General features: G+C 34.8%; 1 long non-coding RNA gene across 8 annotated transcripts in view; it reads left to right on the top strand.

The window, feature by feature from the left end:
• The window catches only part of LOC105075565 (uncharacterized), a 60,858-nt gene that overhangs the window by 22,706 nt on the left and 13,479 nt on the right, over positions 1–24,673 (top strand). For 5 of the 8 annotated variants that reach the window (XR_012511178.1, XR_012511183.1, XR_012511180.1 and 2 more), the window contains 3 exons: positions 9,991–10,854; positions 13,094–13,136; positions 13,511–13,821. This is a non-coding gene — a long non-coding RNA (uncharacterized LOC105075565). The remainder of the gene's footprint in view (positions 1–9,990; positions 10,855–13,093; positions 13,137–13,510; positions 13,822–24,673) is intronic. The other 3 variants (XR_012511176.1, XR_012511182.1, XR_012511179.1) reach the window with 3 other exon arrangements.

Here is a 24,673-nt window from a genome sequence, read left to right as displayed (position 1 = left end):
ATTCACCTGTCCATGGACACTTGGGTTCCTTCCACCTTTTGTCTGTTTTGAATAATGCCTTTATGAAATTGGGTGTGCAAATTTATCTTTGAGATCCTGCTTTCAATTCCGTGGGGTATATACCCAGAGGTGCAATTGCTGGATCCTGTGTTAATTCTGTTTTTAATTTTTTGAGGAGTTATGCAACTCCTCAAACTTGCTAAGTTATGCAAGTTTTCCACTGCAGCTGCACCAATTTACATTCCCACCAACTGTGCACAGAGTTTCTAATTTCTCCACATCCTTACCAACACTTGTTATTGCCTGTTATTTATAGTAGCCATCCTAATAGGTGTGAGGTGGTTTCTCATTATGCTTTTGATATTTGCATTTTCCTGATGATTAGCAATGTTGCACTTTTCATATGTTTATTGTCCATCTTTATAACTTCTTTAGGTAAATGTTTACTCAAGTCTTTTGCCCGTTTCTAAAATTGTATTGATGAGTTGGAGGGCTTCTCTATATATTCTGCATATTAATCCCTTATCAGTTACGTGATTTGCAAATATTTTCTCCCCATTTGTGGGCTGTCTTTTCACTCTGTTAGTAGTGCAGGGCCTTATCTCCCAGCTGAACTTTCGTGGCCTTCCTGTGAGTTCTTTCTAATTCATCTTCCCACTGCTGTACAAGAGAACTATGATGCAAATCTGATCCTGTTCAAAAAGATGGTTCAAAGATATACAAATCAACAAAAGAAAAGACAAAACCCATATTATCATCTCAATAAGATGCAGAAAAAGCATTTTATAAAATTCAACATCCATTCATGATAAAAACTCTCACCAAAGTGGATATTGATGGAACATATCTCAACATAATAAAAGCCTTTTACTACAAACCCACAGCCAACATAATATTCTGTGATCAGAAACTGAAAGCCTTCCCGCTAAATTCAGGAGGAGAAGGAGAAGGATACCTACTCTTCCCACTTCTATTCAACATGGTATTAGAAGTCCTAGGCCCTCCAGTCAGATAAGAGAAAGAAATTAAAGGCGTCAATACTGGAAGAGAAGAGGTAAAACGGTCATTATTTGCAGATGACATGATACTCTATATAGAAAACTCTAAAGGCTGTACACAAGAACTGTTACAACTAATACATGAATTCAGCAAGATAGCAGGATACAAGACTAATATACAAAGATCTGTTGTATTCCTTTACACTGACAATGAAATATCAGAAAGAAAAAGCAAAACAAAAAATCCCATTTAAAATTGCATCAACAAACAAACAAACAAACAAACAAACCTAGGAATAAACTTAACCAAGAAGTGAAAGACCTTTAAGCTGAAAACTGTAAAACATTGAAAAAAGAAACTGAAGATGATTCACAAAAATGGAAAGGTATCCCATGCTCTCGGATTGGAAGAATATTGCTAAAATGGCCATAGTATCCAAAGCAATGTACAGATTTAATGCCATCCTGTCAAATTACCCAGGACATTTTCCATAGAACTAGAACAAATCATTTTAAAATTTATATGGAACTACAAAAGACCCAGAATTGCTGAAGTAATCCTAAGAAAAAAGAACAAAGCTGGAGGCATAACCCACCCAGACTTCAGACAATACCACAAAGCTACAGTTATCAAAACAGCATGGTATTGGCACAAAAACAGACATATAGATCAGTGAACAGAATAGAGAGCCGAGAAATGAAACCACAAATATACAATCAAGTAGTCTATGACAAAGGAGGCAAGAATATACAGTGGAGAAAAGACAGCCTCTTCACAAGTGGTATTTGGAAAGCTGGACAGCTTTATGTAAATCATGAAACCAGAACACTCCCTCACGTCGTATATCAAAATAAACTCAAAATGGTTTAAAGACCTAAATATAATACATGATTCCATGAAACTCCTACAAGAGAACATAGCCAAAATATTCTTCGGTGTAAATTGTAGCAATATTTTCTTAGATCTGTATCACAAGGCAAAAGATATAAAAGCAAAAATTAAAAAATGGGACCAAATTAAATTTAAAATCTTTTGCACAGAAAACGAAACCATCAATAAAATGAAAAGACAGTGTATGGAATGGGAGAAAATATTTGCAAACAATGCAACCAAAAAGGGGTTAATATGCAAAATATATAAGTAGCTCATACAACTCAGTATCAAAAAAAAACAAACAACCCAATCAAAAAATGGGCAGAAGACCTAAATAGACATTTCTCCAAGGAAGACATACAGATAGATGGTCAACAGGCATATGAAAAGATGCTCAACATCGCTAATTGTTAGAGAAATACAAATCATAGAAACCACAATGAGGTATCACCTCACACCCCTCAGAATGGCCATCATCAAAAAGTCTACAGATAATAAATGCTGGAGAGGTGTGGAGAAAAGGGAACCCCTCTACACTGTTGGTGGAAATGTAAGTGATATCATATATTTGTCCTTCTCTGTTTTGACCTCAAATTTAAGAGTTATTTGGTCTCATTGTGGGAAAATTCCATTGCTGTTTTGATAGAGATTTCATTGACTCTGTAGATTGACTTGAGTAGTAGTATGATCATTTTAACAATATTAATTCTTCCAGTCCAAGAGCATGGTATTCCATTTGTGTCATCTTCAATTTCTTTCATCAGTGTCTTATAATTTTTTGAGTATGTCTTTTACCTCCTTGGTTAGATCTATTCCCATGTATTTTATTCCTTTTGACATGATTGAAAATGAGATTGTTTTCTTGATTCTCTTTCTGATAGTTTGTTGTTAGTGCATAGATATACAACAAATGTCTGTGTATTAACTTTGTATTGTATCCTGCAACTGTGCTGAACTCATTTATTAGTTGTAATAGTTTTTTGGTGACATCTTTAAGATTTTCTGTATGTAGTATCATGACCTCTGCAAACAGTGACAGTTTTACTTCTTCCTTTCCAATTTAGATTCCTTTTGTTTCTTTTTTTGGTCTGATTGTTGTGGCTAGGACTTCGAATACTATGTTGAATAAAAATGGCAAGAGTGGACAATCTTGTCTTGTTCCAGATCTTAGAGGAAATACATTCAGCTTTTCATCATTGACTATGATGTTAGCTGTAGTTCATCATATATTGCCTTTGTTATGTTTAAGTATACTTCCTGTATACCCACATTTTGGAGAGTTTTTTTTTTATCATAAGTGGATTTTGAATTTTGTCAAAAGCTTTTTCTGTATCTGTTGAGATGATCAGATGGTTTTTATTCCTCAGTTTGTTAATGTGTATCACAGTGATTAACTTGTGGTTATTGAATTATCTTTACATACTGGGGATAAATCCCACTTGATCATGGTTTATGATCAATTCAGTTTGCTAATATTTTGTTGAGGATTTTTGCATCTGTTCTTATCAGTGACTTTGCCTGTCATGTCTGTGTGATATCTTTGATTGGTTTCAGTGTCAGGTTTTGCATCTGTGTTCATCAGTGACTTTGCCTGTCGTGTGCGCGTGCACTCGTGTTTGTGTGTAGTATCTTTGAGTGGTTTTGATAATGGTGATTCAGGTTCATAGAACAAGTCTGGAAGTATTTCTTCTGCAGTTTTTGGAATATTTTGAGAAAGGTAGGCATTAACTCTTCTTTAAATGTTTGGTAGAATTTACCTATGATGCCATCTGGTACTGGACTCTTGTTTATTGGGTATTTTTTTTTTAATTGTGGTTTCAGTTTCATTCCTGGTAACCAATCTGTTCATATTTCTATTTTTTCCTGATTACATCTTGAGAGATTTTACATTTATAAAAGTTCATCTATTCTATGTTGTCTACTTTATTCACATATAACTGTAGTGGTCTTTCATGATCCTTTGTATTTCTGTTGTATTGGTTGTAACTTCTTTTTCAGTTCTGATTTTATTTATCTGGGGACTCTTTCTTGATAAGTCTGGTGAAAAGTTTATCAGTTTTATTTATCTATCCAAAGAAGCAGCTCATTGATCTTTTCTATTGTTGTAGTCTCTAGTTCATTTATTTCTGCTCTTATCTTATTATTTCTTTCCTTCTAAGAATAGCATATATAATCTGAGTTATTTTAATATCTGCACTTTAGGGTTTCTGAGCCTTCTAAGTGATCAGGTGCTGAAGGCTAGATCGGATGTTATTCAAAAGACAATTGTCCTTGGACTGGCAATAGTATCGAGACTGGCCTCAGACCTCAGAGCCATAAGTTATTATAAATCTGTCTTCAGAAGAGATGTCATTTTATAAGAATCTCTAAGGTTAAAGGAAGACATTCAAGCTGCATTAAACATCATTTACCTCCCTTGTTTGAGGAGAAGTATACAGCAAATTTTCTATTCTTATTTCTTCTGGAAAATTCCACGAAGAATTGATTATGAAACTTAGTACTTCTAGAAGATTGACATGTGAACACTGATTTGACTTATTCCAAGTATACTTTTTACATGGAATCAAGCTTAATTTATGAAATTTGTGTTCTAACAATTGAACCAGGTATAAGTGCTAAGTTAAGTCTGTGTCAGGTTCTACTATTGAAAATAAGAACTTCTTCATTCATCAATATACTCTGATTTACATACTCAGATTTTTAGATTTAGCTTTGATACCATGCTGAGTTATCAATTTGAAGGCCAACTGGAATGGTAGTCCTATAGAGTTGGAAGGATCCTAAGAAATTTAGCTGGTTTCTTCCTTCAGTCATAACTACATTATTTCAGGTATGTGAGAGTACTTCCAAGACTATTTTCAAGAATAACCATCCATCCTAGTGTGTAGCAACCTTGAGTCTAAGGAATTTGTTCATATAGTTGAATTTGTTACACAAGAAACTGTTTTTCACTTATAATCTCTTACATGGAGTAGAATGTTTTGAAAGCTTTTTTCATGTAGTCTGAGAGTTATTGGATTATAGCTGTCAGCTTGTGACTTTCCTATTTGACTAAGCAAATTCTTTTATTTCCATTATTTTAGTCATTGGAAGATAAATATGCTTAATTTATTTTTCAACACATATCTTAATTTTGAAATAATGTCTTGAATTCTAATCATCAGGGAGGTATATTGCATTTCTAGGGAAGTCATATAATTTTTTTTAAATTTCCCTTTTTTTGACTTAAAGAGTTCTTTTCTAAAAGGAATAAACAGTGCTTATTAAAGCTTGTCCTCATATTTAATTTTTTTTTAGTAAACTAAGTGTACTTTAGTGATTAGATGTTTATTTCTAAATTCTCTAAATTAAGAGATTTTAGGGAGCAAAATATTTTTCATTTAGTAAAGGTTGGATCCACATATTTCACAACTAGTACTTTTAAATGCATAATTGTTATATAAGACTTCAGATATTTAATAATTACTCTTACTCTGGTTAAGTACCCAATTTTTCTATAACATCTTCAACTAGATTTTATGTTCTGCTCAGGGAGGCCAACTTGGTTTCATATGTCATCAACATGCTATGAATAGTGAAATAATTATTTACAGCTACCTAACTTACTTTCATACTATCCATAACAAAATAGAAAAGAAGTTAGATTGACCAAACTAAAAAGTTACTAGTATTTTTATGTGCTGTGAACTCCATTGTGGGGATTACCTAGAGCCCATGGTGCTAGCTCCTGAGTTTGTTATAATACCCACAGTGCTCTGCTGGGAAGGGCTTTAAGCAGTTTTTAAAAACTGTTTAATATCTTTTCTATCTAAAATAACAATTGGAGATTAGTAGGAATCGCTAGATTCCTATTATGTCCAAAGCTTAGGAGTAATTAAACACAATTGTATCCTTTTGCAAGGTTGAGTGGGAAAAGTCCTCATGTACAGGTGTTTGTCTTGGAGAAACTAACTGATACACAGTGCACACAGGGAAGCAGCAGTGGCATGGTAGACAAGGAAGTACTGGAAAGGAACATTTTAAGCAAGAGAGGAAAACATCATGGTTTTGGAAATTGTTTACTGTTTTATGTCTGAAATGGCCATAGATTTTTTAATATATGTATGAGTATAAATACCATACCATTATTGATATTCATATCTTATTTATATCTGCATTTCACATCCAATAGTTACATTATGATTTCATTATTACTGTTTAAATTTACATTATTCATTTTAAAAGTCATTGTACGTATATTGTTTGATATTTTTATAGCTTTCATTCTGCATTTGCTAATGCATATTTTATATAGGCAAAGAGAAAACATTTTACCAACTGTAACAAAATTTCACTGTAAAATTTGAAGAAAATTAGCTAAGATTTTGCCCAGAACTAATGCCGTTAATGTTTCATTGACTGTGTCATGAATCTACAATACTGCAGGTCCACAATCCATTGTCTACAATGCTGCAATGCAGAAATATGAAAACTAAAAATATTTTGGAACTAATTTTTAATAGAATGTTTCCCAAATGGATATCACTATTTACAGTGTTCATCTCTCTTCACACATTTCACTGCATAGACATTAAGTTTTGATTACAGTGCAGAGTGCCAACCGCTCTGTGAGAATTACACAATACACAATACACAATATTTGCATCAAATTAACCTTACAAAACTTGATAAATTCTAAATTATGAAGCACATCTAGCCCCAAGGGTTTTAGATGAATAACTAGAACTTGTGTTATTTAAACCAAGGTGAGACTTTAAATCCTTCTGTCTGAAGTTGCATATCTTAGTGTATTTGTACATCACCAATTTGTTATTGAAGGTCATAGAGAAAAACAAAATATTAGAGCTGGAAGGTAGTTAGAGCTTCAGTCATGAGCCCTTGTTTTTAGCACAAGAAACTGCTGGCCAAGGAAATAAATTATTTTGTTTAAAATCATGCAGCCAGTAAATGAATGATAAAAGGACTGAATTCAACTCTTCATGCCATTATCACCTCTTGTAAACAAACAAACAAAAAGTAAAAGGGAAAAAAAAAGTAAAGGGGAAAAATTTTCTATGGCAACAGTAGAAGAAAAAATGTGGTGAGATACTGCAATTTAGTTGGGGAAGTGGTGCTGAAACAACTGAATATCTGTGTGGAAAAATGGACTTCGACCTCTACCTCATATCATACACAAAAATCAATTCAAGATGAATCATGGTCCTAAATGAAAAAAGTAAATCAACATAGCCTTAAGAAGAAAACACAGGAGATTGTCTTTCTTACTTTTCTATAGACACAGATTTCTTAAGTAGCATAAAAAAAGTACTAACCATGTAAGGAAGACAAAGGATAACTTGGACTTAAAAAAACCCACCAAGTGTCTTTTTATAAAATGACACAATAGAGGTAATTGTAAAATATAGAATAGAAAAAAAGTTACAAATGTTTGACAAATACATTTAGAATATATAAGGAACTACCAGAAATCAATAAGAAAGATAAATCATCATATTAAAAAAACACACAGACACAGTTGAATTCATTTCACAAGGAAGGGTAACCAAAACAAACAAAAAAAGCAAATGAAAAAGGGCCTCAAAATATTAATCATCAAGGTCATGCAAATTAAGCCACAGTGAAATAGCACTACACTCACCCAAATTCTGGAAACTAAAAAGACAGATAATACCAAGTTTTGCCAAGCTGGTGGAGAAACTGGAACATTGCCATACTCTAGACAGAGTATACAAGTACAATCACTTTGGAACACTGGCAATATCTGCTAACCCTAGATATACATGGATAAATCTCACAGATGTTATAGTGAATGAAAAAGGAAAAAAGCCAAGACAAATGGGAATCTACTAAATGATTTCAGTTATATGAAGTTCAAGACGGGGCAAAAGTTATCAATTGTGATAAAATTTAGAATAGTGATTGCCCTGGAAGACACATGGACTGGGAAAGGACCCAAGGGAAATTTATGGGGTAATGGAAATATTCTATATCTTGGTCTGGGCGATTAAGTGGGGATGTATATGTTCAAACTTCTACTTGAGCTGCAACTTAAAATTAGTCACTTAAAACATTATTTATAATGTACCTAAATAAAATTTGGGGGAAAAAATGCAGTGGAACCTAATTAAGGTCATTTCAATTCGGACTTCTAGAACACAATTCACAGATGAAATGGTAGTTGATCTAAGCATTCATTCAGTAAATGAGCATTATGTTTCTTCTATTTGCCAGCCACTTACTAGGTATTATGAATACCTGGAAGGTAACACAGTTGTCACCCTTAAGGAGCTTAGACTGGTGGTCATGAATGGTGAAGAGGATGCCTGTATGAGGGGAGGTGATTCCACGCTGGACAAATGGGTTGTAGTAGTAAAGTGTGGAAGTGTGTGAATTATTTAAGAAATGAAATATATTTCAGTTTGATAGAGTATAGGTTTCATTGAATATTACGATAATGCCAAATCCAAGTTTCTCTACCTTGTATAGAAAAACATTCAGCATTTCTGTCTTTGTCTCTTTATCTTCCTTCCTTTTGTTCTTTTTTCGATAAACCCACATTGATTCCCAACTCACACAATTTATATACTCTAATAGGCTCATTATGTTAGTGTTATAATCATTATGATATATAATATACATGTGTGTATGTGTGTGTATATATATATAATATACATATAGATATATATATATATTATTACCAGAAAGAGGAGACTTAACAGGATCTAAATTCTAAAGTAACCAACCAACCACAAACTGCCATGCTGGGGTTCAAAGAGTGACATGCAGAAGGGTACCTGGAGATGCTATCTCAAATTACATAAATGTTTTCACCCTGAACTCCAATGTAAAGCTCTCATCCCTACTGAACCAGTCTGGGATGGACAGTGTGTGGGCTATGATGATTCTTTCTAACACTCTATCTTGAGTCTTTGGTCTCTTTCCCCCAAGCCCATACCCTAATTCTGAACACAGGGAAAAAGAAGTGTTTTTCCCTGAGATCAGAACAAAGTTGGTACATTCATTCAACCCCAGGCCCTCCCAGAGCAGGAAAAGCCTTAGAACCACAACATAGCAGAGCTTAGTGGTTGCCATTATCACTTTGAAGATGGAGAGATCTGGATTCTAAGGCCAATTCTGCTTGTTTGAGCTTGAAAAAGTTGTTTACCCTCCTGCCCTTCAGTTTCTTCTTTTATAGCTAATAAATAATACTTATTAAGCACTTACTATATGGCAGTCATTGTTTAGAGGATTCTATAGATATTCCTTCACTTAATGCATAAAGCAATGGAACAAAAAGGATATTATTTTTTTCCTCATCTTACAGATGAAAAAAAAAACAAAAAACAAAAGAAAAGGCAGCTTAAGTAACTTGCCTAGGTCACATAACTTGTAAGTGACTTAAAGCCTGTTTTGAAACCTAGTCTGGGTCCAGCGTCCACATTTTTCATGACCACCATGAAACACTGCTTTTTGATAACTAGTATTGAGAATAACAATAGTGCTTACTCCTAGAATTATTTTAAAGATGCATTCAGTTAACATATGTAAAGTTTATAGAAGTGCTTAGCCTATAGTAAATATTCAGTATAGATTAGTAATCATTATTATTTAATGAGGATTAAATAAAATGATACATACAAATAACTTAGAAATTTAAAATGCTCACTTTATTATTATTTTACTACCTATAAAGGACAGAGTGTTCAAAAACAGTTTATAAGAGGGAATCTGTGTCACTTCCACTTCCCAGGCAATACAGGAGTCAGGCTCACTTCTCTTGCTTGCAGGGGTGGCAGTCAAAAGAAAACAATGGGGAGAATCCAAAATGAACCCGTTATGTGAATTCAGAGGGAATTAATCTTTCACTTGCACCTGAAGCATCTACCCCCACAGTGCTGTGGCCTCGTAGTGCCCTTGAGCCATATCATTATCATTATTCTTGGAGTGATGGGAGGGTCAGGGGCATTCAGTACCTGCTAGTGTTGAAGTCTATCACCAACTGGGAGAGAGAAATTATTTTTGTAGTTTTACACGCAGAAGACACTGTGGGAGAGCATCTGATGCTACTGTCAAATCCAGATATTCCAGCCTCAAGTATGTCTTTAATTACATTTCCAGTGTTGAAATAACTTTCTAGGCACAACATGGTACTGCTTCTGCCGGGGATCCATGTCAGCAAACCGAAACTTAGATAACTTTGTGTCTGTGCAAATGTTCCTCATGATCAAGAGTGAAAGGATTTCAATCTAAAATGGAACCAGAGGGTTTGAAATGGAGAATCTCAGGCATGCACCCTCAGAAAAATCGGCTTTAAGAATTGAGTCTCCTGATTTACAGAAGACTAAGAGTTACCTCCTGACCAATGAATATGTAGCATGAATCCCTCCCCATCCTCAAGCCAAGGACTTACAGCTTGGACTCCGGCTGGACTCTCCCCTGTTTGCACTCCTTGCCCACCCCAGATGACAAGTCAACTATTGAGTCTTCTCACCCAAAATCAGGTTGACTGTGTGGCCTCAGTCAATCAGATATTTTATTTCTTCTCTCTTTCTTGTTCTTTATTCTTTATTCTATAAAAGTTTCTTGCCTTCTGCCCCATTCTGAAGTTCTCCAAAAGAAGATTCACTTCATGAAGTTTTATATAAAGTTTGTTTGTATCACTTATGTTGCTTTTTCATCCTTTTTAAACAGTTTTTAGTGACCAGGAGTGAGACCCAAAGCTGAATGCTAATGGCTGATGGGATCAGGAGGTACACAGGCATGGCTCCTGCTGATCCCTTTGAGTTCACTGTTTCTCTCATTGTTACTAAGGAAGGGCCAGGGGTAAGTCAGTCTTGGACTTTAGCTCTGTTCTTTAGCATGCTGCTCCGTGATCAAAACAAACTCCGCAGAAAGTTTCTGGAGCCCCAGAAGGATTCCAGGATAGTTGTATTGGGAGTCTGCAGTGTGTAGCAGCCACCAAGGGACTCACAAAGCCTTGAGGTAAGTCCACAGCATAAACCACTGGTAGAGGTCAAAATCTAAGTAAGCACAAGTTATACTACTAGAAGCCATTAGGGTGTCCAACACTGTAAATAAATATTCTTATGAAAGGAATAATAGATCTGTTGCTAATGGGAATCTTGAAAGCCAAAGATAAAAAATTGGTGGGCCTGGATCAAGCACTTAAAAGCTGTTAGAACACTCACCACCTGACTTTCAAACCCCTAACCTATGATACCTTGGTCACAGAATGAGTTAGATTGACACTGATCACCCACCAACCTCAAGAGAATTTCCATGCAATGAGGTACACTATAAACCACCACAAAATCCCCAACCCAGGGGCACCTCCCTCTGAGGTAATAATTTGGCTCTAAGAGACCCAAGACTTAGCTAAAGAAATGGGATCCACAGCCTTCAAAGAATTGAGGGTGTACCTCTGGCACACCTACTTATTTTATGTCTAAGAACTGTGGTCCCGAAGTTGTAGATATCTGCAAAAATGGCAAAATCTTTAGTAAGACACCCAGAACTACAATGAACATCATGGAAAACGTTCGAAGTAGGCAAGATGGTTCACTTAAGAAGTGCGCTTAAATGCAGGGGCTCCTAAATGAAATAAACAGAATAGGATAGCTATTTTAATTAGAATGCAGAAGACTCCAAAAGGCTTCAAAATTCAAAACAAACAAAAAACACTTCACTGAATGATTCATTGCAAAAGGCTAATGAAAAATCAAAGACACAAGAGGTACCTAAAACAGGACAATAAGACTGATGATTACTTCCTTCTATCCTCCTTTGCTTGAGTACTCAGTCTACTAATCCTTTATCTGAATTGCCTTTCTTCTCTGAAGAGACTACCAGACTGTAAACAAAAGCCTGCCAAGTTAGTGGCTTTACCGATTCACCTCAAAGGAGGGTCCCCATAGAGGCCCCTCCCAGGGCTGACAGGACCCTGAGGGATTCTCCAGTAACCTGCTATCCATTATTCCCTTAAACAGCCAAGGGAAACTAAAATTGAAATAAAAATTAATAGAAAACGTTGCCAAATTCTGGTATATACCAGGACTGTGCTCCATACTCTGAACCCCTTTCTCCTGGGATCCTGCAGACGAGATCCTGGGATAACTGGCAGAAAGGTGACACTTCTCACCAGAGTCGGTTCTCCCAGATCTCTGTGGTGACCACACTGAGACCTGAAGAGGCACCGGTAACTGAGACTCATGCTGAGACCAATATTTGCTATCACATCTCTTGAATGGTCTGATCAAAAGAGGGTGAAGTTGAAATAACTTTCTAGGTCCCAGACAGACCCACACCTGCCTCGAGTACCAAGTCAGCAAACTGAAACTTAGGTAGCTTTTGTGTTCCTGTAAATGCTTCTTTTAACCAGAAGCACAGCCTATCCAGTCTGCCAGTCCCCACAGGCCAAGTCACCTCTGGGTCTTCTCACCCTAAAAGTTGACTATGTGGCCTCAGCCCATCAGATATTTTCTACTTTCCTCTTCCTTGCTCTTTATTCTTTATCCTGTAAAAATTTCTTGCCTTCTGCCATTTTGCAGTTCTCTGAGATAAGACAGTCCACTTCATGAAGTGTTACATAAAATTTGTTTATATCATCAAATTGTCTTCTTTAATGATTTTAACAGTCAAATGAAGGAAAAAGAAATTTAGTTTTATGTGAATCTACTGTATATTTAGACATTACCTAGAACATTTAAATGATTTCACCAAGTATTATCCTGTTAAATTTGAAAAATTCCAAGCCTGAATAGAATAAATAAAACTTTTTCTGAGATCTAGAATCTGATAATGCCAATTGAAATAAAGTAAGAGGAGAGAGGAAATCAAAAGTACCTGTGGGGAAAAATATCTTTCTTGGTAGATTCTTCAATTTATTTGGAACAAGGTCAGGCAAAATATTAACCTGTAATATGTGGGTTTTAATTTTGAGGTTTCAGATTCATTCAAAACCACAGGAATTTACAAGTAACAGAAAGAGGAAAATACATAATTCTTTTGGTAATTAAAAATTTATGAAACAAAGTCAAGAAAAATACATAATTAGGTCTTCTAAATCAACTGAAGAAGTTTAATTCATTATACTTCCTCAGATTTCAAGCAACTTGTTATAAATCTGATATGAAATCAAAGAAAAATAGTAATACATTCCTTTATAATCTTAAATCTCCTTCTTATATTCCCTTTTTTGGTTAATGTTACCACATCTATTTAGGGAACCAGACCAGAAATAAGGAAGCACTGCCATTTCCCAAATCGTAAGTATCTCGTAAAATGCATACTTTGAAATAGGTCCTCACTAAATTAAACTTGTTAATGAATAAATAAATAGAAGGCCATCTGCATCTACTATTGGAACTAGATAAAGACTAGATTAGTCGTCTGTCATTTTTTCTAAATTTCCCTAAGAATTTGAGAATAAATAGACCAACAAGAAAATACTTTCTTCCTTGTCTATGCTACATTCGAGTTCCCTTTTCCCGCCGAATTTAGCGCTACAAGCTGGGGGGGGGGGGGGCTTCGGAGGCGGGGCGGCGGCGGCGGGCGGCGGCGGGCGCCACCGCCTGAGCGCATGCGCCGCCGCCTGAGCGCATGCGCGCGAACTCTCTCCCCCGCTGTCCCGCCTGCGCAGGCGCGCCGCCCCAGCTTCTGGAAACTTTCATCCCACCCGCCAAGCGAGCGACTCCATGTGGAATTGAGAACCCGCTGGGGAAAGTGTGGAGCGCCGGAGCAGACAGGGACCTCTTCCCTTTTAAAGATGTCTCCGCAGAGTACTGTGATTCCAATATGACTTTAATGAAATGTTGTGAAGGACTGGGGAAAAAAATGTACTTTCTTTCCGTGAAGAAACAGCACGCAGGAGGAGCGAGGAGAAGGCACCGACGTTTCAAAGGAGCCGAAACTCAGACGGCCCGTCGGGGAGGATGCGCTGAGCCTGCGAAGGTGAGAAGGTGCTTTTCTGTTTTGGGCTCTTTTCTACTTTGTACTAGACCTACCCTTATGAAATTATATACATTTTCAGATAACTCTTTGGAAAGCAAAATCTTAAGTCTTATCAAAGTTCATTCTGCTACAAACTCTTATTTTTTGTTGTTTAATTAGAAGGTACTTCTGACACATTCGATCCAAAGCTCTCATTAAATACCAGCAGGAAAAGCTTTAATGCCAATCATGCAGAAACTACATGGTTTTGACAAATTGTTTTTAATGATCTTGTAAACATATTAAAAACAGTTTTATGGCCAAGAAATGTAAATAAGATGAACCAATTTATCCTTATGTAAACACGTAACGTAACAATTACATTAAAAATTAAACATTAAAGTAATTTTTGTTAGTAATGTCCCTTGCACATTGAACTAAAAGAATTATATGTATTTTTTTCTACCAAATGTTTATCACTGTTCATAGATATAAATTAGTAAATCCCTGTGATTTAAAACTCTTAATTAAACTTTAGGATATTTTCTTCTTTTAAAGTTTAATATAAAGTGATAAAAATGTATATATATGCAAAGAAAAAGGTAATTAGCTATAATATTGAAATTATGCATTTTCTTGGCTCTCATATAAAAAATATCATGGAATGAAATATTTATATCAAAACAGCAACACTTTCCTCCATCATTTATTTCATCAGTTACATTTGTGGCTCAGTAATCCAATCTTGAGATATTTTTCTTATTTATGTATGTAATTTAAGGAGTAAAATTTGCCTAGTGCCTATTTCAATACTTGTCACTTTATGAATTGTAAGGTGATATATTTACATAGAAAGAAAGTTGATGAGTCACTATATTAAAGCCATAATTATAAACCATTAATTTGAAAATGATAAATAAAGCTCATTCCTTTGAAAAACTTTAAGAATCTCTAATGTAGTTCTGATGAAAAGATTTTCTATAGATGGAACTCTTTTGTTCCCAGAGTTGCCTTCTATACATGATGATTTTAAGTTTCTACTCTGTATAATACCATACTAGCTTTTTAATAGCACAGCAGATGAAATCTATCATTTTTAATGATTTGGATTGGCTTAGTTTAGAAGCTATTCCTTAGGATTCACTTACATGCTTTGAGAATTTAACTCTGTTTTCAGAGCCATATTAAAATACAAGATTACTTCCCCCACCAATGGAGTAAATTTTTGGTAAATAGAGATCAGGACCCAATTCTGGTTCCTTTACTAAGAAAGGCATTTGTTGGATTTTCATTTGAGATTTAGGATAACTTAAAGTAGAGAATAACATCAAATACTGACCTACAACGTGTAACTATCCACATGAATGCCAACTTGTATATACAAACACTCCAAAACCTATATTCTGTTTCTAAGTAATTTGGCTCACTGTATTCTAGCAGTATGGAAATGCCACACAATTTTCTAAGATGGGGGAGTAGTTTAGGTGCTGATAATGTTACTTTCTCAGAGTCATTACTTGATATGATCATGTATTTTCTATATCAAATGAGTAAAAAAAATATAAAATAAAAAATCAAGCTTAACCAAAAAAATGTATTACAGTATTTTTCACAAAAGTACAGGTGGCCATAGAGTCAGCACTAGAATTCATGTTGCTATTTATTTTATCAAAATACTGACCTGTGCAGTCAAACTCCTAATTCAATGGAGAAACAGAACTTTCAGGCAGCTTAGTTTCCCCAGGATATCGCTCCTAGCTGCCATTTGGTTTCACTGTACTCTACATGCTAGAAGGAAGGCTTTCATGATAATTGTCCCATTATCCTATATATTGGTTTCTTGATCACTTATAAAATCTACGTCAAAGACTGGTGAAAAATTGGCGGTGACAGCTTGTCAAGAGGCATTGTGGATTGCTTTATTGAACACTATCGTTCATCTTCTTAACATTTGTAAGTCATGGGGATTGAGTTTAAGGTATATGGCACTTAGCTTTATTTGGTCCATAGTAGAGCCTAAGAGAGAGCCCTTACTTGAAAACATGAGTTATTAATTTTAAAATGGAGTGTGTGAGAAAATGGAGATAGAATTGAGCAAACGAGTAGGCATTACTATGCGGGAAAAAAGCAAGCAAACACCACCACCAGGATGTCTTACCCTGCAGTTCTGGATTCTTATCAAATGCTAAAGTTTTGTATCAGTCATGTTCCCAGTAGGGAACAGATTGCATTGGCAAGTTGGGAATTTGAAGAGAGTTTAGTAAAAGTGATTACAAAGGGGTAGCAAGTTATAGCAAAATTTAAAGGGATGTTGTAGTAATATGGGACACTGTTACTACCCTTAAACTAGAAAAGTAAGGGAAAGATGAAGTTACAGGAATCAGGAGAGAAAGCACCTTGACAAGATCTGTGATCATCTTCAACTGAAGCACATAGTCGGGTGGTGAAAAAGCTGTGAGGATGGGTTCCACAATTTTCTTCCTCTCTCTAAGCTTCTGCTGGCGTTCTTGGCTGGATCCAACTAGTAGCCAGACAACAAGGAAGTTTGTTAAACAAGCAGGGTTTGGAAGGTTAGGAAAGCAGAGAGGCATGGGAAAACACTGAAGAAAGTCTATACACAGTAATTTTTGATGGACTCTTTAAAATTATTTCTATATTTTTAAACCAACTCTCATAGTCTCCAATGCAAATATAACATGCCTTGATTTACAAGACAATTTAGAGTATATTATTGTATTAATCCCTTAAACTTCCTGTAGAATAGAAAGAAGGTAATACTGATCTCATGAAATGATTAAATGGATTAGCAAAAAACATAGGTAGGAAGTGTTACAACTTGGATTCAAAGTCACCTTCTACTTTTAAGCCTAGTGTATTATTTTTATTAGGTTCCAATTATTCAAAATATTTCAGAGTATTTATTTTCTTCCCATAAAACAGTAAATGATTTTTTTTTTTTTTGACAACCTTAAGCATCTGCCCTCAGTCAGTCAGCTGAGTGGTACATGAAGTCAAGTAACCATTTTGGTTAAACTACTTGAACATAATTGACTATTAATCAATTAAGCTTATGGCTTATAGACTCAGTTTTAGTAGTGTTAAACTGAGAGACAAAAGAAGTCTGGGATCCAAAAGAATCTCCTTTATCTTCTTGTATAATTCTAGAGAATTTATTTCTGAAATATGGTCTAACTTAGTCATTATAGTTATGGTAACATTTTGAGGAAATTATTTAACTGTGTATTTGTTTATTTGTCCAGTTCTTCATAATACGTAAGTGGTCTGTGTGAAGTAATGCAGAATCCTTCACTGGGTTGCATTAAAAGTTTGATGGCAGAGAGATGGTTTACCATTTTGGGCTGTCCTTGGTTAAGGCTACAATTTATAGTCATCATCATAAGTGTTCTGCAGTCCCACAGTGTAATGACTCAGTGTGACCTCGTGGACAGATTCCTTGGTTACAAGTAAGAGCTGGATCCAGTCTGAACTCTGATACTAGCAAGTTGTGAGAGAGTGTTAGCTTCTCAGTCTATAAAGCACAATTTTTGAAAAATATGGAGTGGAATTTTGTGGTCCAAAGATCATTTTCCACCTCAACTGTTCTTTCATTTTAGAATTGTTTACTTAAGTACAAAATATTGAATTAGTGTAAATATGGCAATTGCTTCCTGTATGTTGTTTAAAAACTTGTAAAACAAATGTTAGTTCCAATCCCTGCAGTGTGAATTTAAGTCCGATAGTAATTAGCTCCTTTGTTTTGTGTTAATTAAAATGTACACTTTCATTGGTAGCAGTAGTATAAAGGACTGCTGATTTGATTTCTTTTCTTTTTTTTTTTTTTTTTTTTTTTTTTACTAACTTTAACGTATTTCCTTGCAAGAGTAACTATACTGTGGCAAAGTAAAGGCCTAATATTTCAACTTGGGTGTGTGTGAGTAATATGCAACTTTCGATATACCTTGGCAATTTAGAATAAATATATTATATTAGATTTCAATTAATCAAAAAGCAAGTAATGTTGAAAGGTTAATTCAAGTACTAACTTACACTGTGTTCGTTTTAGAAAGACATAGAAACAGCATTAATAATTTAGAAAGTATATTGCTTATGAAACTAAGCACTTTTAAATTGAACTGGATTTATAGTAGAGTGCTGACCAAGAAGTCATCCTCTTAACACTTCTTCTTAGTGTCTAATACATCTTAGTGTTAAAACATTTTCCAAAAATATTTACTGATTTTATTAATAGGAAAAACTTAATTGCATGTAAATATCAAAAGTGTTAAATTTAGTTTGCAGGATTATTTGTAATTATTTCTAACTGGGTCACTCTTTAGAGAGTTATTATCCATGTAGATGTGATAGAGATTGGGAAGCATTTCAAATCAAAAAGGAAAGTGAATGGAGTTTTATTTCTCCTTTAGCCGGTGGAACATCCTCTCTGAAGGGGATGGAGCTGTCCTAGCTGTCTGTGCTCAGCATTTCTCATTTGGTTGGTTTTCTTTATGAAGAAATCTCATCCTAAATCTCGAATTACGTTTTCAAAGCCGTGTGTGGGAGACTCCTACCCCAGAGATCCCGAACACACGACTCAGGACTCTGACGTCTCTTCTTCATCTCCTTTCAGCTGCTCTTTTCAGGATCCCTCAAGCACACACTTCAAGTGCATGCTTTCTTTCACGGTGTGCCTTCTGCTCAGAGCATATTCCTCCCCTCTAGTCACATGTAAAACAATTTAATGTTACTTTCTTTTGAAAGTTTTCCTGCAATATCCTGACCCCACCTGTCCCTTCCATTTTCTAGCCTGCCCTCCATCCCAGGAGATAACTACTAGATAATTGTTATATTTGTGTTGGAGTCATCCTTAAACTTAAGCTCCATGAGGGTATGGATTTTGTTAAATTTGCCATCATTCAGAATAGTGCTTGATGCTGATTGGATTTTTTAAATGAGTAAGTGTTTGTCTCTTTTCCTTGAGGTTGTGCTCTGTTTTCTGTGGAGATATTTTCTTTTATATACTATGGAGTTGTTAAGCTTGGAGGCTTTAGACAAATACTAGGTGGTTTAACTTTCTGAGTTTACCAGAAGTAAATTTTCCTGGGGGTGTTTAAGATTATGAAATATGTGAACTAGTTGTAAACCTGTATCATGCTCCTATTAAAAACAGAGAGAGAAAAGAAAAACAAAACAATTATTATGAGTCCAGAAACATCACAAATTGCATTGCAGTTCTGAGGAGACAGTTGCCTTATTTCTAATTCTCTTTTTGAAATTCACCAAAGTGAAAATGCACACTTAATACACCCATATGATACTTTGAGTTTACAGATGAAATACTTGCTACAGCATTTATTCTTTTTTCCTCATAGATTTCACACCCTTGCAAAAAATCTAGGGACACGTGCTAAGTCATTTGATTTATTTAACTCTGAATTTCTTTGCTTTAGGATTATAAATCAGACTCTTATTGTCACTTTTAATGCAGAAAGGGTTCTTTTGTGTTCATAATATAGATCAAGATGTGATCTAAGTTGAATGTTGTCAAGGTAACTCCTTTTTAAACCGTGAGAAGAGACTTGGCTGTAGCCCAAAACTAATGGGAGTCATATTTTATAATAAAAAGCAATAAGTTAGTAAGAGACTTTGCTCCGCATTGCAGTCTCCACAAGCACAAATTCTCATCAGTGTTCACAGCTAATGCATTTTTTGCCAAGTCATAAACTCTTTTAAAAAGCCTCTATTTAATATTGTGGAAGACAGAAATTCTGATTTTCCAAGGAAGCAGCAAAAATAGAGATCTTAGTTGGAGGAATAAGATTTAAGATGCCTGACTGTCAAAGGAATCCCATTTTGAAAAGAGACCATCAGAGAGTGGAGTAGTGTGAACATAAAATTGTAACAAATTTTCAAACTGAGCATAAAGGGGTGTCATATTGCCAGTACTTATCCTCTTCCCCACATTTTACAAAGGGATCCTTCAACTGATCACATGGAAAAATATGAAAAGAAGTAATTTACATTGTTCACATCTACTGTTTAATGACTTTGGAGAAATGAGAGCTAATTTCACTTGTGTTTGCAGGTACTGCAGACACTTGTCACACATTGCTCATAGCTCTTGTAAGGCTACTTGTCTGTAACGTAGAATAGATATTGATGTGAAACTATAGCAAAAGTTTCAGGAAAGCTAGTTACTTAAACTGTCAACTTCTGTGACTGCCAGTGTGCCTAAGATATAAATGTAAAATGAAGACCAGTGTGAGCAAATAAGTCAAATGGGGGAAAGCCACTTTAAAAGTACTGATTATGTTAAGTCATCTTCCTAGGAAAGCAAGTCAGCTTTATTTACTACATTTATAAATTTAATGAAAACAAAAGGCTAATTCAATTCACAACTTTTACTTAAGGAAATTCACTTTGTTCTTCCATTTTTATATAGGATGTGAGATTTCCAAGGCTCTTATTTGCTATGAACTTCCCTTCCTAGGTTTTCAAAGAATTTCAGCATTTCAAGGACATTCATGTAGCTTTTTAATCTTTAGTTTTGGATTATGCAGCTCCATTATGTTCACATTGTTGTTCCTGTCTTCATGTGTTCCTCCTTCATGGAGGTGTCATAGATGGAGGTGAATAGTATTCTTTGATGTCATTGTGGCTTTCTTCAAGAAATATCATCAGTGCATTCATAGATGTGATCTTTCTCCTTTGCTCTATGTGCTCTGCAAAATATGTTATGATACAGAAGTCTTTTTATTTTCTCCTTGATTTGTGTGATAGTAATATTCTTTATTTACATGACCAAATTCCAAACGGCACTTAAGCTGCTTTAGACATTGTAATAAAATCTGTCACTTACCTTGTCTCATTTTGTTCTTCACAAATTGGTTTTTAAGGTGATCAAAGTGTTTTTAATCTGTTTTCCAGGTGAAAACCCTGAGGTTCAGAAAATTTAAGTAAATGGTAAAATCAGGATATTAACATAGGTCTTGTAACTCTAGTGGGCTTTTCCGCCTCACAAAGTTAGCTCAAATTACTTTAAAGACATAGTCACCAACTTTTCTTAGGACCATGAACTTAATAGCTAAAGTATCTCTAAGTGTTAATAAGAGTAATAAGGATGAGTCCTCAAGAGAGAAAGTTAATTCCTACAAAACTGTGCACATGTGCGTTGTTATTTTTTCTTGTTATAAAAGCCATTGTTCCAAATAAAACATTATGGTAGAAATGAAACTTTATTTTAACTTTTCACCTTACCTTTTCTTGAGCACAACTAGAGATTATATTGAAGAAAACGTTGTTTTAGACAAAGAGTCTTTTATTTGTAATCTGATAAGAGACACACAGTTTCATCCACTGACAGTCTGTTACTGGGATGCATAACGTCACTGTCCTAGTCCTAGGCTGTTATAGTCAGTGTCTTACTTAGGTCATTTCTATTGGAATTAGTTGCTTATATTACTTAGTAATTTAAAATTACTTAATTTTTATATTCTATAATTCTTTAGGCTGTTTTAAATTGACCACTTCTGTTCTTTAAATCAGCACCTATTGTTAAAAACTGGTTTTTTTTTTAGAAAAGAATGTTGCTCTTTTTGTTCCTAGGTATTTGATAATTTTGTGAATCACTCCATTTAGATCATTTAGTAAAGTGAAAGAATATCATTCATTTCAATTCTGTGTCTTGATTTAACCTGTCTTAACATGTATTTGTTGTCTTTTAATATCCTCTCTAAAGGATTCCTCTACCAGAAAAAGCTGAGAACTGTTGAATTTCCATGTCCAACCTAGAAACTGTCCTGACCTGCAGATTACATAGCCAGTTCCCCACTAATCTCTCTACTTAGATGTCTGAAAGATGACTTAGACTAAGAGACTCATGACCCTTATCTAAACTCTCAAACTAGCCCCTCCTTCAGTTGTTTTCTTTCTTATTCAGTGATAAAATGATGTATCCAGTTTCTGAAGGCAATAATTTCGGAATCAGTCTTCACTCCTCTCTCTTTCTCACTCCTCCTTCAGCTCTATCACCAAATATTATTGATCTAACCCCTTCTTCAGTCTGTCACATTTTTACCACCACTGCTATTGCTGTAGACCAGAGAACCACTGCCTTTTATTCCTGAGACTAGAGATAGAGCATTTTGACCATCCTTCCTAATTTCTATTGCTGTTTACAGTAAGTTCCAAATGCTTCATACAGATAACAAGTATTGTTAAGATATTGTCTCTGGCCATCTCTTGAAGTTCATCTCTCATCCCCCTCTACTTCTACATCTGTGAGTGCTTCAGGTCAGTGGGACATCAGTTGGTTCTACACATGCTTGCTTTTTTCACATTTAGGCATTACAACAGGAAATTGCTTCTTCCAGGAGCTCCTCTTCTTCACCACTACATCTTCACATACATAAGTTTACAACATCCTTTATGTATTAACTAACATGTCACTTCTTTGCTAATCTCAGAGCTGATTAGGTGCCTCAGTAAATGATCTCTCTGCATCGCCTTTTATGACACTCATCAAAATTGTAATTATATGTTTATTGCCTATCTTTCCCTTTAGAATTTAAACTTCATTAGGGCATAGACCATTTTATTTCCTCTGCTGAATTTGTATATCTATCGTAGAACACTGACTGACAAAGACTGAATGCAATGAGCATATGAGTATTTATTGAGGAAGTGAATATCATTTTGATTCTTGATTATTTGCCCACAGTGCTATCCATTTCTGAAACCATCATGCCATTTACTTTGTGGGCAAATATATTTTTTATACATTTATATTCAAGTCCTAGTGCAATATAGAATCTAGCCAGGGCCAAAAACTTTCCTTGACCTTGGGTCAGTTAGGAGCCTTCTTTTGATCCTGTCATTCAGTTAGTGATAAATTTGACTTTGAAGAATTGGGACTGTTCTAAAAAGCAAATTTTATTTCCTTGGTAGCAAGCTTAGATGTTAAAAATTATTTGCCAAATATTATTAAAATTCATGAAATTAAATTGGACAGAAAATATATATCTAAAACCTAAAGATTTCAGAAATCAAATCACAAATTTTAAACCTCATAAATTGAGGTCACATCTACATAGCCCACACTGATTCCACTTAGTGTTTTTAATTTTTTTTAAATAAATGACAGTAGATATATAAGTAAGACTTTTATATCCAGAACAAGTCAGAAATTATTACATTTGAAAGATTTAGTTGCATTCCTTGGAGTTTTTCATCTTGTGTGAATTAAATGAAAACGTACATTTTCATATTATGAAACTATTTTGTGTTATTTTCTGTGATTTTATCAAGTATATCCTGAATTCTAATCTTCATTCTGTCATAAAGTTACATTTTAAAAATCTACTAATTATAAATCATCTTGAGACCTTTACTTGCCACATAATGTTCAGAAAGGAGCATGCCATTGACCATTTCCTTTCAAAAATGAGTGTGCCATTGCATCATAAACTGCAGAGCACACACAGCGAATTGTAACTCACAACCACTCTGACTCTGACAAAGCTGGTGGCCCTGGGAGAGGGAAATTCTTCACCAAATTCATGTTTATACCATACTAATTTAAAAGAGTGACAGTGACTAGGGAACTCTCAATTTCAAAATACTAATGGGTTTTCTTAGATGATGAATATTTTTAAATTATTAAAATTATTATTTAAAATTATTAAAATAGAAATGAATCAATATAACAGAGCTTACTAACTTTCCCCAGTATCCATTCTCACACTAACTCTCTTTCCGCACTTGTTCTGTAGGGTCCATGGAAGTCCAGGTGGAGGGTACACTTCTCAGCTTTCTTGTCTGTTTCCACATGACTGAGTTCTCACTAATGCAGAATAAGCAGCAGTCATAAAGACAAGTCTCATGCCAGTTTCTTAAGGCAACACTGCTTCCTCTCTGTTTCTTATCTTCTTTCTTGGGGTTGATAGAGTAAGTTAGCTACAAACTTGTAGATGGGACAATAGGATGCCAAAGTAAAAAGTCAGAAGAAACCTGGGTCCTTAGAACATATGTGGACAAGGTGATCCACATAAATTGGGACTGAAACATGCAGAGAAATACAATTTGAAGGGATACCTATATTTTATATCTTTTTCATAATCATTTTTGATTTACTAAATAATCAAATTAAAACAAATGCATATGGATATGTACATATGCATACCTGTGTATATATAAAAATATGCTGGCTCATAGCTTAGATAATGGGTTTTGTGTTAAATTAAGGGTAGAAGAAATTCTTGTATTTGTAAGAAGGTGATACAATTAGGCAAGGGATTATCAAGGAAGGTAGACGTGATTCTTTTTCAAACTAATTAGTTTTTCTTTCTTTCTTTCTTTTCTTTTCTTTTTTTTTTTTGAGTAAAGGTAGATTTATTCAGAGAGTTACATTGAAAGGCAAGAGAAAGGCCACGAGGTGTGGGGGTTGGGCTCTCAGAATAAAAGTAGATACACACTCCATAGACAGAGCGTGGTCTGTCTCCAAAGAGGGAGAGTGGCCGTGGCCTGTTTCCTTTTTTTAATGGAAAGTGCTTCAGTATAGACCCCTTTGTTGTGGGAAACATAAATAGATTAAAAATTACTAACTCTAAAAGTTTGTTGACTGTTCTCTTTTTGTGTAGTGTTATGTAGCCCTCAGAAAAACAATGCCTTTCTCTAAATGTCTAGGCTTGAAGTTATGGTTAATTGCCTGTTAGATTCCAAGTAGAATTTTATTTAAAAGCATGAAGATGATATACATATCTAAGTATGCCTTAATAACATTAACTTGAATTTTAGCTCTAACTTTAGATTTCCAAATAAGCATGAATAAGAAATATTAACCATTATAATGACTTGTTTAAGTTTCTTTCTCTTTATA

This window comes from Camelus bactrianus, chromosome 13 (assembly GCF_048773025.1).
Source record: "Camelus bactrianus isolate YW-2024 breed Bactrian camel chromosome 13, ASM4877302v1, whole genome shotgun sequence".
NCBI classification, from domain to species: Eukaryota; Metazoa; Chordata; class Mammalia; order Artiodactyla; family Camelidae; genus Camelus; species Camelus bactrianus.
This window is presented reverse-complemented; position numbering and strand designations above follow the sequence as displayed.